Source organism: Chrysemys picta, chromosome 6, assembly GCF_011386835.1.
Source record: "Chrysemys picta bellii isolate R12L10 chromosome 6, ASM1138683v2, whole genome shotgun sequence".
In the NCBI taxonomy this organism is placed as follows: domain Eukaryota; kingdom Metazoa; phylum Chordata; order Testudines; family Emydidae; genus Chrysemys; species Chrysemys picta.
Genome location: NC_088796.1, coordinates 23,485,880 through 23,502,558, shown reverse-complemented (window position 1 = coordinate 23,502,558; position 16,679 = coordinate 23,485,880). Strand labels below are relative to the sequence as shown.

The window sequence follows — 16,679 nt, the reverse complement described above, 5'->3', positions numbered from 1 at the left end:
GAAGTGTATAGCAGGGGGCAAACTGAGTTGGACATGCTGAGGACATGGTTTGTAAATGGGGGTACTGTAACCTGATACCTGGTGAACTGGTCTAAGAGTGGGTGTGACTTGCAGGATTCTACCCTGAGAAGTACAGGCATGGGCTTGTCTCTCGGGAGGAGTGCTCATGGAGATACACTAAAATTTTGGTCGATGTAAGTTACGTCAGCATACAGCAGCCAAAGTATGTGTATCGCTCAGGCGTGTACATACATGGCTGCTTGCATTGGTATTACGTGTACTCACCTGGAAAGCTTGGGTTGATGCAAAGTGCAGTATACAATGAGTAGGTATCCCAGTGTGCAAAATGCCATCATCTGGTGCAGTGCCTTGTGGGAACTTTTTGCAGTGCAATGTGGGATAGAAGTGGACTTGCTCAGACATCTGTGGAACCTAGGGATCAATTTCCCAGCATGCAACTTTCTCCATCTCATAATGCCATCCATATCCCATAATTTATGTACCTTTTTTAAAAAAATCCCACAAATCTAGGTGGCACTTTTTGCTGGATGATAGGGAACAGCCAGCATGGATTTGTAAAGAACAAATCATGTCAAACCAATCTGATAGCTTTCTTCAATAGGATAACGAGTCTTGTGGATAAGGGAGAAGCTGTGGATGTGGTATACCTAGACTTTAGTAAGGCATTTGATACGGTCTCACATGATATTCTTATCGATAAACTAGGCAAATACAATTTAGATGGGGCTACTATAAGGTGGGTGCATAACTGGCTGGATAACCGTACTCAGAGAGTTGTTATTAATAGTTCCCAATCCTGCTGGAAAGGCATAACGAGTGGGGTTCCGCAGGGGTCTGTTTTGGGACCGGCTCTGTTCAATATCTTCATCAACGACTTAGATATTGGCATAGAAAGTACGCTTATTAAGTTTGCGGATGATACCAAACTGGGAGGGATTGCAACTGCTTTAGAGGACAGGGTCATAATTCAAAATGATCTGGACAAATTGGAGAAATGGTCCGAGTTAAACAGAATGAAGTTTAACAAAGACAAATGCAAAGTGCTCCACTTAGGAAGAAAAAATCAGTTTCACACATACAGAATGGGAAGAGACAGTCTAGGAAGGAGTACGGCAGAAAGGGATCTAGGGGTTATAGTGGACCACAAGCTAAATCTGAGTCAACAGTGTGATGCTGTTGCAAAAAAAGCAAACATGATTCTGGGATGTATTAACAGGTGTGTTGTGAGCAAGACAGGAGAAGTCATTCTTCTGCTCTACTCTGCTCTGGTTAGGCCTCAGTTGGAGTATTGTGTCCAGTTCTGGGCACCACATTTCAAGAAAGATGTGGAGAAATTGGAAAGGGTCCAGAGAAGAGCAACAAGAATGATTAAAGGTCTTGAGAACATGACCTATGAAGGAAGGCTGAAAGAATTGGGTTTGTTTCATTTGGAAAAGAGAAGACTGAGAAGGGACATGATAGCAGTTTTCAGGTATCTAAAAGGGTGTCATAAGGAGGAAGGAGAAAACTTGTTCACCTTAGCCTCTAAGAATAGAACAAGAAACAATGGGCTTAAACTGCAGCAAGGGAGGTCTAGGTTGGACATTAGGAAAAAGTTCCTAACTGTCAGGGTGGTTAAACACTGGAATAAATTGCCTAGGGAGGTTGTGGAATCTCCATCTCTGGAGATATTTAAGAGTAGGTTAGATAAATGTCTACCAGGGATGGTCTAGACAGTATTTGGTCTTGCCATGCGGGCAGGGGACTGGACTCGATGACCTCTCGAGGTCCCTTCCAGTCCTAGAATCTATGAATCCCCGACAGAAGCATGGAGCCTAGAGTACTACACTATTATCATGACATGAACATTGCAAATACAAGATGCACGATTCCACTGGTAATAACATAAGAATAGGGGACATGACAATTTCTTTGAGGACAGTTTGCTGAGGGACATAGCAAAAAATTCAAGCTTGTTAGTGGCATTCACAGAGCAGCTGCAGACAGTAGAGTGCTGCTTCTGGGCCTGCGAAACAAGCACTAACAGGGGGATTACATTGTAATGCAGTTTTGGGACGATAAGTACTGGCTGCAGAACTTTCAGTTGTGAAACGCCACTTTTCTGGATCTTTGTGCCAAGCTTGCCCCAACCCTCCAGCGCAGGGAAAATGTAATGAGAGTTGCATTGACGGTGAAGAAGCAAGCGGTGATCACACGCTGAAAGTGTGAGAAATTATTTTGGAGTTGGAAAATCCACACTGGTGGCCATTCTCATGCAAATTTGCAAGGCAATCATCTTCTGCTATGCAGGAGTGTGACTCTCAACAATGTGCAGGACATAGTGGATGGATTTGCAGCAATGGAGTTCCTGAACTGCATGTGGCGATAGAGGGCAGACACCTCCCTATTTGGGCACCAGCCCACCTTACCACCGAGTACCTCAACTGAAAGGGCTACTTTTCAATGGCTTTGCAAACACTGGTGGATCATTGGGGACACTTCACTAATATTAATATGGGCTGGTCAGGGAAAGTATAGGACAGTCACAGCTTTAAGATCACTGGACTGTTCAGAAAGCTGCAAGCAAGGGACATCTTTTCTGATCATTTACCACTTGAAATTGAAAAGCCAATAGTCCTGGGGGACCCAGCCGTCCCCCATTCATGAAACCATACGCTGGTTTGAGTACTGGCTCTGCAGGTATAGAATGACAGTTTAATGTGCTTTTGGTAGATTGAAGGGACACTAACTCTTTATCACTAGCTAGGATTTCAGTGAGAAAAATATGCTAATGGTTATAGCTGCCTGTGTTGTGCTGCATAATACGTGTGAGGCAAAGGGTGGAAAGCTGCCACCAGGATGGATGATGGTGGAGAGTCTGTCTGCTGACATTGAACAACAAAACACGAGGGCTCTGGAGCTATGCGTTTGAGGGAAGCTTTAAAAGAGCACCAGAACTTCGGGTGCTTACAGTTATAACTATTACTGTGTGTTTTAGTGAAGCTATGAATTATGTGGTGCTTTCTGTACATTTATAAATATGACTGGGTGTTTTCCTGACCTTTTTATTTCTGCACAAGCATTGTGTGCTTGAGTACCGCTATGCATTCAACAGTGTGTTGCAAGCTAATAAAAATAATTTTATTTTTTAACAATAGAAATTTATCAAGTGGCAAAACCAGGGCAAAAGAAAAACGTGCAAAAGGCAATGCAACACAAACTTTTAACAGAGTTACAGAACTTAAAAATTGGAAAGGCAGCAAACATTTCTGTCCATATCAGTCCACAAATGTAGTGCCTTGTAGCTACACATACACCTGCCATGGTTCTCACAGGTCAGTGTTTATGAAGTGATGGTTTTCCTTGCTGTCCCCTGGTGTGGAGTGTTAGGGATATTTATGTGCACTCTGATGTCACCTGGTATGTTGGGAGGGGTAATGAACTGCTACCATGGAGTTCTCTGAGGACTGTAAAGGGTGGAGAGTCTGATTTTTAAACCAATAGGTCAACCAGGGTCTGCAACATTTGGGCTTGGTGCCTGAGAAGACCCATTATATCCTGGTACATCTCCTTGTCCTTTTCCTACTGGGACCCCTGAGCCTTGCTCAATGCTGTCGATCATATTGGTCCTCCAGGTCCTTCATTCAAGGTCTGATGCAGCACTGGCTTGCAGGATCTCGCAGAACATGCCCTCCTTTGTCATCTTCTTTCTTTGCCTCACCAGGGTCTTGCATTCTACAGATGTGGAGGAGGCACCCTTCAAGACTGCAAAGGCAGCAGCTGCTGATAAAAATAGACAGATGGATCATTGGAAAAATGATCAATGGAAAGAGAAAGATAACTTTCAAAACTCCCTTCCTTTATTCCCATAACAACTTCTAATAAGACATGCTTGTTGACACTTCAGCTTTGGAGCACCTCAGCACAGCATCGCTCTCTAGTCCCAGCCATGGTGCCCATTTGAGGGGGCAGAAAGAAATTTTGGCTGCATGAAACAATAAAATTGCAGTCCCTATTCCACGGGTGCAAGTGTAGGGCAACGGCACTGAACATTTAAACTATTTTCCACAGTCAGGGCTGGTTTTAACTGATATCCAGGCATCCTAGAAATTTGTTTGCCACGGAAAAGTGTGGAATTTGCATTTTTATAGAGAATCTTTAGTTTTTATATTTTTTGAAAAATAAAAACATATTTTAACTAAATTTTACTAAATTTATTGAAAAATAAACATATATTAACTAAATTTTACTGAAAGTACCAGTGTCACTTATTGCAATGCGTGCAATCTCCCCCTCTTGTGGTTGATTTTTGAATGTGTTTTAAATTTACATAGCTAAACATATTCCATTAAACTGCTTCCGGCATATAGGGGGTTTTGTGTTTTAATGCATCTCAAATTTCACTTCAGCCTCCAGATGTTAATAATTAAAGTTATGAAAAGGTGCCAAAAATTTAAACTCACCCCTAAAGACCATGTCACTGAGTTTGGCAAGGTTCTGTACTGTATGCAGCAAGGCTGTAGATTATGTTTGAAGGCAGACAATTGCAATTCTATTAATTTGATTATAATAATTGATGGCACTGGTAGGCTTTGAACTTGCTTAAAAATTGTAAATATATCAATAACGCTTTGTGTTCAACTGATACCTATATATATTGTGGCTAGGGAAACTAAAATTCAGCGTTCCATTTTAATCATGGAAAAACATGGATTTTTAAGGTTGGGCTGGTTTTTTTAGAATTTTGATTTTTTTTATCCTTGTAAACTAGGATCACTAATGATATCTTACTCCTAAGGGTAATAGAGGAACAGAGAGCATAGCTGCTACTGGCCTCCCAAAGCCACGTGTGTCCACGTGCCACTAGCTTGTTTACTGCAATGGTGCCTGCCGAAGATATTGTAAAGTGGCATGGTAAAGTGTCCTGTGGCAGAGGAAGAAATAAGGCAACCATGCCTAGAAACCTTTAAGAGAATTTGCAGAGTATCTCCATGAAAGTTTCACTGAGATCTCTCAGGAAGATAAAAGAGGCATCACTATGTACATAAACAAACTGCTCCTTATTTCCCTTCCCCCTGCCTTACCCAATAGGGAAGTAGATACCTATTCTACCTCTTCTTGTATGAGCAAAACAATTAAAAGCAGATACCACTGCTTGTGAACTTGTGGATGGGCCAGGCACCATCTTTAAATTTAAATTTGCTAAGGAAAATTGTATGTACACACTTACCAAAAGTCCCTTCCCCTTCATAGGTCTCATCCATGTTTGGCTGGCTGGACTGTTGAGGGCTATCAAACAGGTCCTGGCTCATGGCATGGCTGGAGTCCCCATGTCTGCTTCCTCCCATCCTCCTCCTTGCTGTTTAGCAGGAGTTTCTGTCTTGTGGTCCGCCAGGGTATCCACAGTAGTTTGGGGGGTGCTGGTGTGGTCTCTGCCAAGAATAGTATGCAGCTTGTGGTAAAGGTAGTAGATCTGTGCTCAGCATCAGATCAATTGTTGACCTCCCTGGCCTTGTGGAATGCCTGCTGCAATTCCTTCACTTTCATGCGGCATTGCTGATAGTCCCTATTGTAACCCTTCATGAACATCCCCTGTGCAATCTTTCCCTAGATGTCCACCTTTCTACAGCTGGTCCATAACTGTGCTTCCACAGCCTCTTCTCCTCACAAGTCAATATATCGCCTGTGTTCTCCAGGCAGGAGAACTGCTAGTGTGTGGAGCTGGCATGGTCGGCTGGGCAGTTGCACACAACAAGGAAGAACTGCTAGGTGCACTTGCCAAGATCGGCAATCAAGAAAAGACATTTCAAAAATGCATGGGAAATTTTAAAGGGGCATGGCTTCCCATCTCTATGACTCCTGGACAGTGGAGTTTACAATTGTGACCAGAGCAGTCACTATTACAAGGAATAGGGTGTTGTAGGACAACAGCTAGAAGACTGTTAGGGTTGACCCAGGTCATGGAGTCTATACACTTGCACCGTATTGACTTTAGTAGGTTGACTATAGCTCTAACCCCTTTAGGGAAGTGGTTTTATTACATTGTTGTAATCGGGCATTTACCACAGGCTTTAGTGTAGACATATGCAAAATAAGGTCAATGCAAGATAACGTACAGCCTAACTTTGTAGTGTAGATAGGATGACCAGATGTCCCGATTTTATAGGGACAGTCCCGCTATTTGGGGCTTTTTCTTATTATAGGCTCCTATTACCCCCCCACCCAGATCCCGATTTTTCACACTTGCTGTCTGGTCAGCCTAAGTGTAGACCAGGCCTTGAGGTCTCAAACATACAGCTCGCCCTGGAACCATACGATAGGGATAGGGCTGTTATGCAAGTCCTACACTGCACAGCGAATCCTTATTGTGTTGGCTGCTTTCTGGCCCCTTGCAGCAGTGATTTGGGGTTCTAGATTTTTTGGTGTTTCATTCAGATAGTAAAGTTTACTGTGATAGGCAGTAGACCATGCTGGACATTACAGACCCAATGAAATGCTAAAAGACAAGCCAAGAGGATTAACATTAGTAAAATTATACTAATCTATACACAGACAAAAAGAAAAGGCAATTAATAAGACTACTATCCAATAGTTTAGCCATAAATGTAGGAACCTAAGAAAAATACAAATATTTTTGCTTTTTTTTTAAATTAAAAATGGGGTGGGGGGAGAAGTTGGCTTGGATTTAAACATTTTCTTGCAGTGTTTACAACCCCAAAATTGTTTCACTGAGTAGAGCATGTGAACCAAAAAAAATCAACCCCTTCACTTTATCACTGACCAAACGCTAGATATAGAGCATAAATGGTGAAAAGAAATGAAGTTTTTAAAATGCTGATGTTTAGTTTGATGGTGACCTTTCAGACTAAAAACAATCAGTACCGTTGGTTTAAAAGATAAAAAAAAAATAGTGTAATATCCCAAAAAATTATGTTGACAAGTAAGGAAAAGAAAAACTGTGGAACGGTCAGTAAAAAATGGATAAAAGATAATTAAATGTTAACACTGGCAGATGTTTAACAAAAAATGTACTATTATTTTGTCAGAAGATGGCAGCAAAGATGCAAGTTTCTTCAGTGTATAAAACTAGTTGCAAGGGGGCGACCTGTTTATGACATTGGATTCAGAGAACACTATTTCTGAGATAAAAAAACAAAAACTATTGAGCTCTTGTATGATCACCTCACGCTCAGGCAGTTTAATTACCGATGGGAGAATTAATTGAGCCAGCACCTCAGTTGGTGTAAATAGTTGTAACTATTGATTTCAATGGAGTTATGATGATTATTACCAGCTGAGTGTCTGGCCTGTTTTGCCTAATGTCAAACTCACTTGAAAGTTGTGGTTGGAAAGACTGACTGGAATTAGAATGTTATTGGGTTCACATTCTGCTTAGGAGAGACTGAAAAAAGGAGCCAAGAAACAAAAAAAGGCCAGTGAAATAATAGGGAGAAAAATTGCAATGAGACTGTGAAACAGAGAGACTGGGGCAAGGGAAGTGGGAGTGATGAAATGGGGAAGAGGTAAACATTTTAATAAAAAAAAAATACCACATACCCAGGCCACCCACTTGTACTAGCCTCTTTTGGGGGATCCTTTTAGCCTAATCTGCGTAGCACAGCTTCCCTGTAGGTAGAAAAATATGTTTTAACTTTTTCATGTTTGGTTTAAATGAAGTACCCTTGTAGGAGGAATAAGGATTCAAGGAAGAAAAGGTCCACAAACTCTCACTAGTTTTGCAAACAAAAACATATTTGAAAAGTTTGCAAAAAGCTGAACTCCATGAAATTCATCCATCCCTACCTAGTGTTAACAGCACGTAACTTCAGGCAGGAAGTTGGTCTTTTTCCTGAGCCCTTCACTGCTGGACTGGCTGCAAAATCCACCCTGCCATTGAATTTAGTGTCAAAAATCTAGGTTTTCGTCTTTAAAATATAGAGTTTTTAATTATAGCTTCTTGCCTTTATGGTTTTGAACCTTCTAAATGGAATCTGATGCAGTGTTGTGCTCTGGAATCTGCAAATAGCCAGGAACTATAGACACCTAAACCATCTACTTCATATAACTCTTTTTCTATTATTTATTTTTATTGCTCTGTTCGGTAAAGTGGCATATATAACGTGCCCTTTTCCCCCAGAGACAATTGACAAATGCCCACATATGAAAGAGCAGAGTCCAAAGCAGGAGTGAACTAATCCAAAGGGACTGTTTCTTTTCTCCAGTTTTTGGTGAATTATCTTTGGTTGGGCTGGTTTGGTAAGGTGAAAAGCCTCTCTGAATGATGCCAGTAAGGCAGAAGAGAAAGAATAAACATAAAAGGAGCTTTAGCAATACATAAAGTACAAAAACACCATAGGAAACTGACATTTAAGCACCTGTGTGAAAATAACGTCAAGGGTCTAGTTTAAACTGGTATACATTAGGAATATTGAGAGATGAAGCCTAATCTTTCATTCTTAATTCACCTTTTTTAGTCCTCTGTATCATTAATGCAATGATCCCTTAGGGGCATTAGATAAATGGGTAATCTTGTATATTAGTAAAGGATCCAGTTTTGTTTTTACATCAATTGCAGCTTCGTAGGCAGGGTGATTATAGAATCCAGTCCTAAAGGTATTGAAACAAATTACTATCGTTTTCTATTAAAATTTACACCCAGAAACACCAGATGGAGGTTTTATTTCTGTTTTTCATTAAAAAAAAATCACTGAGATTGGTCTCAGAAATAAACCCCGTTTGTGGCTCTCATGGTATTGTCATTATGCACTTTGAATCTTATGTTTAGACTATGGGGAGTGAGATTTAGGACTTCTGGATTTCCTCTATATTTTATTGACTCACTGTGACCTAGGCAAATCACTTAAAATGACACTCAGGTTAAAAAGTTGGTATATTTTTTTATAAAGGTCCTTAACTATGTTATTAATCCTGTTAGAATATTAAAACAAAACAATTCCAAACATGTAATTTAAATTTTCTCTCTTCTCATCCTCCCACTCCCGACCTCTCTGTCTCTGTGGCACACCCTAGTATTTCTTACCTCACTTAAAACGGCCTAACTTCTAGTGCAAACTGTACACTTTTCAGCATCACCAATCATCCTACAAAAACAAAGCTTCCCTGCACATAAATGGGGTGCAACCAATTACATTTAGTAATTTTTTTTTATCCCCAAACTGAGAGATTTTTTTCTGACCACAGTATTTGGCTCTTTATGCTTCTTCATACTGTGTAACTCAGTGCTTAAAGTTAAGAAGTGTGGTTTTATTACTGATTTTGTAGTAATGGAACTTTGTTGATTTCTGATGACCATTTCTCCTCCTCCCCCCAGATATTCTTTTTTCTGGGATGGGCTGTAAATAGATCTCTTTTCTGAGCCCCGCAAAAGGACCACAGTGGAAATGTTTAAACAACACCAATAAAAACGAAAGGCTTGTTCCACAAGGAAATAGGGGTTCACATTTAATCCACATCTAATTCTTTATTACCAGTCCTGTACTGAAAGCACTGTCATTCAGTGGGGCCTATTAATCCTTTGGTTTTCAAGTAGGGCCTTGCTGCATGACAACGTATGCTAAACCACCATAGACTATTACCTCATTTGAATGGTCAAAGGTAGAACATACATGGGGTCGGATGGGTTAATGGGAGTTGTGCTCACACATTGAGGAAAGAATAGGAGAAACTTGTATGTATAGAACTTCTGCCTCCCACACTCTTACAATTCTACATCTTGTTAGCTGGCTATCGTGAAGTAGACTAAGAGTTATAACCAGTGGAAAAAAATCAAAAAATGTAACTTTAGACACCAGTAGAAAAATAAGATAATATTCAGTTTCCACTTCTCAACATTTGTTTCAAACAGTCTAGTATATGGGGCCTATCTGATAGCAAGTTTGTGACCTCAGTTCAGTTCCAAGTGGACAAGCATTCACATCATAAAACCCCCATCATAACAGGCACTAGCTGACAGCCTTTTTGCCAATCTTCACAGAAAGACAGGTGACTGACATGGCATGGAGTCACAGATTCCAAAGCCAGAAGGGACCATTGTGATCATCTAATCTGACCTTCTGTATAACCAGGGCCGGCTCCAGGCACCAGCTGAGCAAGCAGGTGCTTGGGGCGGCCAAGGGGAAGGGGCGGCACGTCGGGCTCTTCGGTGGCAATTCGGCGGAGGGTCCCTTAATCCCTCTTGGAGGGAAGGACCTGCTGCCAAATTGCCGCCGAAGAAGAAAGAGGCGCGATGGAGCTGCTGCGGATCACGGCTTTTTCTTTTTTTCCCCCCGCCGCTTGGGGGCGGCAAAAACCCTGGAGCCGGCCTTGTGTATAACACAGGCCATAGAACCTCCCTTGCACAGGGCTTCCTTTCAAGGAAATCCATCCAGATCAGGGTTGAGACACAGTGGCATGGTAATATAGGGAAACTGAACACATTATGTGGATAAATACAGACTTTAGCCTCCAGAGCTGTCACTTTGGCACCTGCCATGGGCACGACTTTTCCAAAATTCTCTTTCTTTATTATGCTCACTAGGGTTAGAAATGAATTCCAGGCACTGAGAACACAGAGTCCTCTCTCTCTCAGGCGCATATGCACTTAGTATTTTTAGGGAAAACATCACTTTAAACAGCAAAGAAAGATATTGTATTCTAGGAATTAGGGTCTTTTAACCTTTTTTTTTTTTATTGTATTCATGTTGTTGTTGTTCCAGACATTTCCAATTAAATATATTTTGTTTGCAATGCATGTTCTTGGATGATTTCTTAGCCATGACTCAAATGTTCTGGTGATCATCTCATGAACAGGCTTTATGATGATGTTTGATGGAAGCATTCCAATAATGTTTTGGGGGGGGGGGGGCGGGGGAGAAAGCTGCATTTGAGCAAACAGCATCAGAGCAATATATAACAGTTTGCTCAAATGCAGCTTTCTCCCCCCCCCCCCCCCGTGAATTTTGTCTAAATGCTCACTGCCAGTTATGTAAAAAGTTTTTTTTTTATTTGTGTCCTCTTTATATGGAAATATTTGAACTAAAACTTAAAAAAAATACTGAAGTTGAAAGTTATTGCAAGATCCTATAGTTCATATGTAAGGAACTTTGCCCGTATCTAGTTCTAGGAAGCCCTAAAATGGGATTTTGAGTGACTTTACCATTAGCTACCACAGTAAAAGCTTTGTTATCCAGCATGTTGAGAGAATGGGGGGTGCCAGTAAGTCAAAAATTCCAGTTAACTAAGAGGGAGGGAGTTTGGGTGCAAGAGGGGTTTTGGGGTGCCAGATCCAGGCAGTGTTCACCTCGGGCAGCTCCCTGCAAGCAGCGACATGTATAGAGAGGCGCGGCCAGGCGGCTTTGCGCGCCGCCCCCACCTGCAGGTGCCACCCCCGTACTGCCATTGGCCGCGGTCCCCAGCCAATGGGAGCTGCGGAGCCAGCGCTCAGGACGGGGGCAGCACATAGAGATCCTGTGGCCATTCCTCTGCCTAGGAGCATTGACCATGGCCAATGGGAGCTGTGGGGGTGGCGCCTGCGGGCAGAGGCAGCGCAGCCTGGCCACATGTCTCTGGACATGTCGCGGCTTGTGGGGAGCCGCCCGAGGTGAGCACCACCCAGATCTGGCACAACGAAACCCCTCCTGTGCCCCAACCCCCTACCCCATCCTGTACCCAAACTCCCTCCCAAAGCCCGTGCCCTGCACCCCCTCCCAAAATGCCAGTTTATAGAGCTTTCCGGTTTGTGAGTGCCAGATAACACAGCTTTTCCTGTATATGGACTAGGGTAGGAGGATATCAGAGGGAGCTATGTTCAACTTTCCCAGGTCAATAAAAGGATTACCATGATTCACAGCCTGTAACGAGGGGCAAATGGATGGACTCCTACTTTCTCATGGGGAAAATAAAAACACTACTTATTTGTTCTCCCGCACAATCACTCCTTCCCCAGCTCGTTCACAGTTTGCAATAATATGGGCAATTTGTTCATCACCTTTAATATTTCTCCTCACCTCCCCTGCCAAGTGGCTTCTGTATTTACACACACACGTCTCGGTATGAAGCTCCCACTGGTCTCCCCCTTTCCATCTTCTTCCTGTTTAGAAAAGGGGAAAAAGGTGGTGGGGGGAGGGAAAGAAATACTTACTTTATTGTTGCCACTTCCAGCCTCAGAACTCTGGTCTACAAGGGGCTGCAATTTGAACCCTCACTATTAACAAATCTCAAGGACTAAATCTGCCTACAAGACCCTCACATGTCCTTGTGACCACAAGGCCTGACTATTTTAATGTCTTCTTAGCAAGGCTTTCAGAAAAGCTAACTGAGAATGCGCACACACACCTGTTTTTTGTTTTTAAATTCCACAGTGATCACTGTCACAGTTACAGGGATAGCTGCACGTCTGCCCCCTCTGAGTGCATCCCTTTGGATGTCAGCCCCCATGCCTTTACCTCTCCTGGGATGGAATCACTCGATTCTCCCACTCTTAGACCAGGTCCCGGGCTAACAGTACTTTGTATGTCGACCATGGTTACCCAGCAGATCTGGCTGGATACGCTACCTGTGATTATTATGCTTGGTAGCCTGTGACCAGTGGTGAACAGAGTTTCCAGACAGCCTTCTTAAACCAAAGTATAGTCTAATCTTGAAAGTAGGACTAAAGCTGTCACCATGACTCAGTGGGTCACAACTGAGAATACCAAATTCAGGACAAACTGCTGAGAAATAGACATACTCCAAAACTGGTGCTTATTCTTCCATAAGATATACCAAACCACAACAAAAGTAAACTTCTGTCTCACCACATTGGCTAACAAGAGGTCAGAAATGAAGCCTCCTTAGGTATTCCAGTTCTGGATTCAACACCAAGATTTAATGATGAGTGGTTATTTAAAATCAATTTAATCAAGCAAAGGATTCTTTCCAAAGGACCAGCCCAATATACAACTCAGATCTTACCCAATATTCCTGCTGTTGCCAATCCTTTAGTATCTAATATCTAAAGGTTTATTTATTAAAAAAAAAAAAAGTGGTGAGAGTTAAAATTGATTAAAGGAATCAAATACATACAACAATTGCGGAGTTCTTGCATCAGGTTTGGAGCAGTGATGGAATAAACTGCTAGCTTAAGTCAAGTCTCTGGTTGCTTCCAAATAATTGGAAGGTCCTCAGTCCCCTACTTAGAATGCTTCCATTAGTATAAGTCCATAGTCCAGAGGTTAGAGCAGGAAAGAGGCAAAATGGAAATGGTTCCAGGGCCTTTTATAGCTTCTGCCACATGGAGGGAAAGATCTCAGTTTCAGGCACACAAGATGGAGTTCAGTCTAGTCACATGCTCTTGCATGCTTCGATGAATCATAGCAGAGGCTGTTACCCATATTCTAGCTAGAACATCCACAGGAAGGCCCATCAGGTAGAGATAAGCCTCTTCTATGGTGCATTGCGAGTTAAGTGTTTTTCAATGGGCAATTCAACTTGAATAGTCCCTTCACACTGTGCTGGCTAAACTAGATGTAGGTACCTTGTGGGTGTTACCCAGGAGCAAACATTTGAAATACAGGTACATAGTCAATATTCATAACTCCTGATACAAAAATGATGTATGCAAATAGGATAATCATATTCAGCAAACCATAACTTTTCCATTCACACCTTACAGGACATACTTCATACAAGATTTGTTGCAATCGTATAACAGTAGTAGCAACAATCATATAACATCACAAAAGCATAAGGATTTTTAAAGAGAGAATGGATATTAATACAGAAAGTGGTCTACACATATGTCTATCTTACCTCAAGTCCTACCATCCTTGGATAGAGATCCTACACGGGCCTCACTTTTCCAGCGACCCCTCACCTCTGGGGTCTGGTTGTCAGTCTATTTCCCCTATCTCTCCTTCTGCTTGAGGCAGTGTGACCTTTTAAATCTAGACAGGGTCTTTGTTCTCAGGTGTTCACAAGCTTGGATACCCCCCTTGACAAACTAGTCCAGGGAGCTCAGCAGAGGGACAGAGGCTCTTGCATTGTTGCTTCAGTGTGGACATCTTGAGCCATTTGTTTAGCCTTCTTGTTTGCTTCCCAACAGTCCTATTGATTTAACCCAGTAGTCATACAGTAGACATCCTGATAACCAGGTCAACATACAGAATTAATAAATTACTACAGAGTATCAGAAAGGTAGCCGTGTTACTACAGAGCAGCCCCACTTCTGCCACAATCATATTATGCTGACCCTGCATTCTTTATGTGGGCTAAGGGGGGAGGCCAGTTAGCCACACTGTGGGAGGACTTGGGTAATTTTGAGGTTTTGTCCATGAGCCTCATACTGGCTGGTAGCCATGCTCAGGCACCGTCCCCATTTTAGGAATTTCACCACTGCACCTTAGGTTATCCTTTTCCTCAAAGGATTTAACCTCCTAGAGCTCCCTCCTACGGCGGTCTAATCTTGATGCTTGACCTTGAGGGATAATGATGCCTCCTAGTTTACTTTTCTAATTCTACTTCCATAGCTCACCATAGATGACCTCAACAGAGAGGCTGTAGTCTAGTTTGGAAATAAAATGCTTTGCTTTCTGGCTGTATTTATTCTCGCTACAGTCCTCCTTCCTGCCTATCATGCAAATAGCGTTGTCTCAGAGGAGTCCAAGGTTCAAAGTCTTCATTCTCTCACTGCAGGATGGCTTCTCCACACTCCAGAAGGCTACACAAACTGGCACTGTCTGATAGTAAATTCTATGTGAGCAATAAGTATTATCTGCAAAGCATTTTAACAAACCTTTGCAAATCAATCATCATACCGCCCCCCACTTAGGGCCCTAAGAAAATACTATTCCCCTTTGTACTGAAGGGGAGGCTGAGGCATAGAGAAATTAAAAGACTTGTTCAAGACCATCTAGTGAGGCATTGGCAAACTGGGATTAAAGCTCAGAAGTTTCTGCCTTCTGGTCTGCTCAGCAAGTTAAGCTGTTTCATGTACATTGGGGTTGTAATACCTTATGTTCTGAATACAAAGGAAGTTCTTCAACATCAAATATATGCTCTTTGAAGAAGGGGGTTTAATTGTTTTTGCAAGGTACCCAGAATACTTATGTTCACTTAAAAGTAATCTAGAATAATTGACAGTGCATTCACGGTGCTTGGGAATATTTCAGTGTTTTCCTATTTGTTTTTGTCAGAGCTGCTGGAGTTATACTAAGTGCAGCCTAATTGGAAAAAAATTGAGCAGCCCAATGCTGGACTCAGGTTTGCTTTTGGGTTTCTTGCTCGGTTCAGTACTTCGTTCTTCTCCCAATAACAGAGGAGGATGAAGGTAAGAAGCAGCAGTGAAGTCTGCCCCTTATGGGAAATGCTATGATGCTTTTTTGTGTGCACGTGGACTAGCTCCTGCTGGTCTTTCAAAGCAAAGGCAATTGAACTCTCTCTGAAGCAGATTTAATTGGTTTTAAGACAGAGCAATAAAACTGCTTGACTCCCCCCCGCGGCCCCCCCCCAAAAACCCACAATAATCTTGATGCTCTTTTCCCCTTTACCTGAAAAAGGCCAGAAAAGTTTAATAGCAATAACTATAAAAAGAAAAAGGAAGTAAACAAGATGCTTATTCCCTCAGAAAGAGCCTTAGCTCCCCTTTACCTTGCTACAGTAGCACATATTTATTCTGTCTGCTTTGGCACCAGAAATTTAAATTTAAATAAAAAAAACAAAGAAACAAACAAATCCCCCCCACACACACACACACCAAGAATTTTTCTCTCCTTTTAACCTTGGTCTGTAAACACACATACAAGAAGACTGACAACCTTTTAAAGCAATAAGTTTTATTTGCCATAAAAGCATTTACTCCTGCTATCAGCTGAAATGAAATTTACTACTAAAGGAAAGAATAAAACGTCAAGTGTGCTTTTAGAAAGTTCAGAGTAAGCAGCATGTAAATAAGACCGCCCCTGCTAAAGGCCTTTATTTCTTTGATATGTAAATAAAGCCACACCCTCTAAGGCCTCTCTATCTTTGATGTGTAAAGGAGGCCACCCTCTCCCCTTCTCCCTCTAGGCTTTTAAACTGCTCAAGCAAGTATTCTGTTCCTGTGCCTGCAAGGTCCTGCCTTCCAGCTCTATGATCCTCTGTCGTTTTTGTCTTTTTGACCTTTTGCCCACCACACACTACAGAAAATGGTTTAATTAAAGTATCAGATGGCCTCCTCCTAATCAAATCTAATGGCCTTTTCTCTGTCCTCATCCTTTTAGGTCATTGTGGTGCCTGGGCCATTGCTGACCATGCCCTTTTCATTCATTGCTCTCCCGACTTCTGTCTTGGTTCCCTTTGGTTCCTGCTCCATCCATCTGTTGGTTTTCCTGAGAGCTCAATCCTCAGCCCCCTTCTCTCCATCAATGCTGTCTCTCAAGGTAATCTTATTCATTCCCATCTCACTTTTACAATGTGAAATCAAATGCATTTTTTCACCCAGTGTCTCTTGTCCATCTCCCTCTCTTCTATTGCTACCTGCCAATATTTTAACCCAAACTCTTATCTCCTGACTTGACTTTTGCATCTTCCTGCTCTTTGGAGTCTTGCTTCCCCAGGATCTAAGACATTCAGAATGCTGCTAAGATCACGATCTTCTCCCATTATTCTACGGTATGTCTTGCCCCTTGTTGAGTCTCTGCACTGGCTTCCATTCTTCCAAAACT

At 42.1% G+C, this 16,679-nt stretch overlaps 1 long non-coding RNA gene across 13 annotated transcripts in view; it reads right to left on the bottom strand.

The window, feature by feature from the left end:
• Positions 1-3,119: 3,119 nt before the first annotated feature.
• LOC101952367 (uncharacterized) overlaps positions 3,120-16,679 on the bottom strand; it is a 41,399-nt gene continuing 27,839 nt past the window's right edge. For 9 of the 13 annotated variants that reach the window (XR_006174531.2, XR_006174532.2, XR_002887948.3 and 6 more), the window contains 4 exons: positions 12,006-12,088; positions 7,558-7,626; positions 5,231-5,432; positions 3,120-3,783 (listed from right to left, as the gene is read on the bottom strand). This is a non-coding gene — a long non-coding RNA (uncharacterized LOC101952367). Of the gene's footprint in view, positions 3,784-5,230; positions 5,433-7,557; positions 7,627-11,986; positions 12,089-16,679 lie in introns of all 13 variants that reach the window. The other 4 variants (XR_006174535.2, XR_002887951.3, XR_010602135.1 and 1 more) reach the window with 2 other exon arrangements.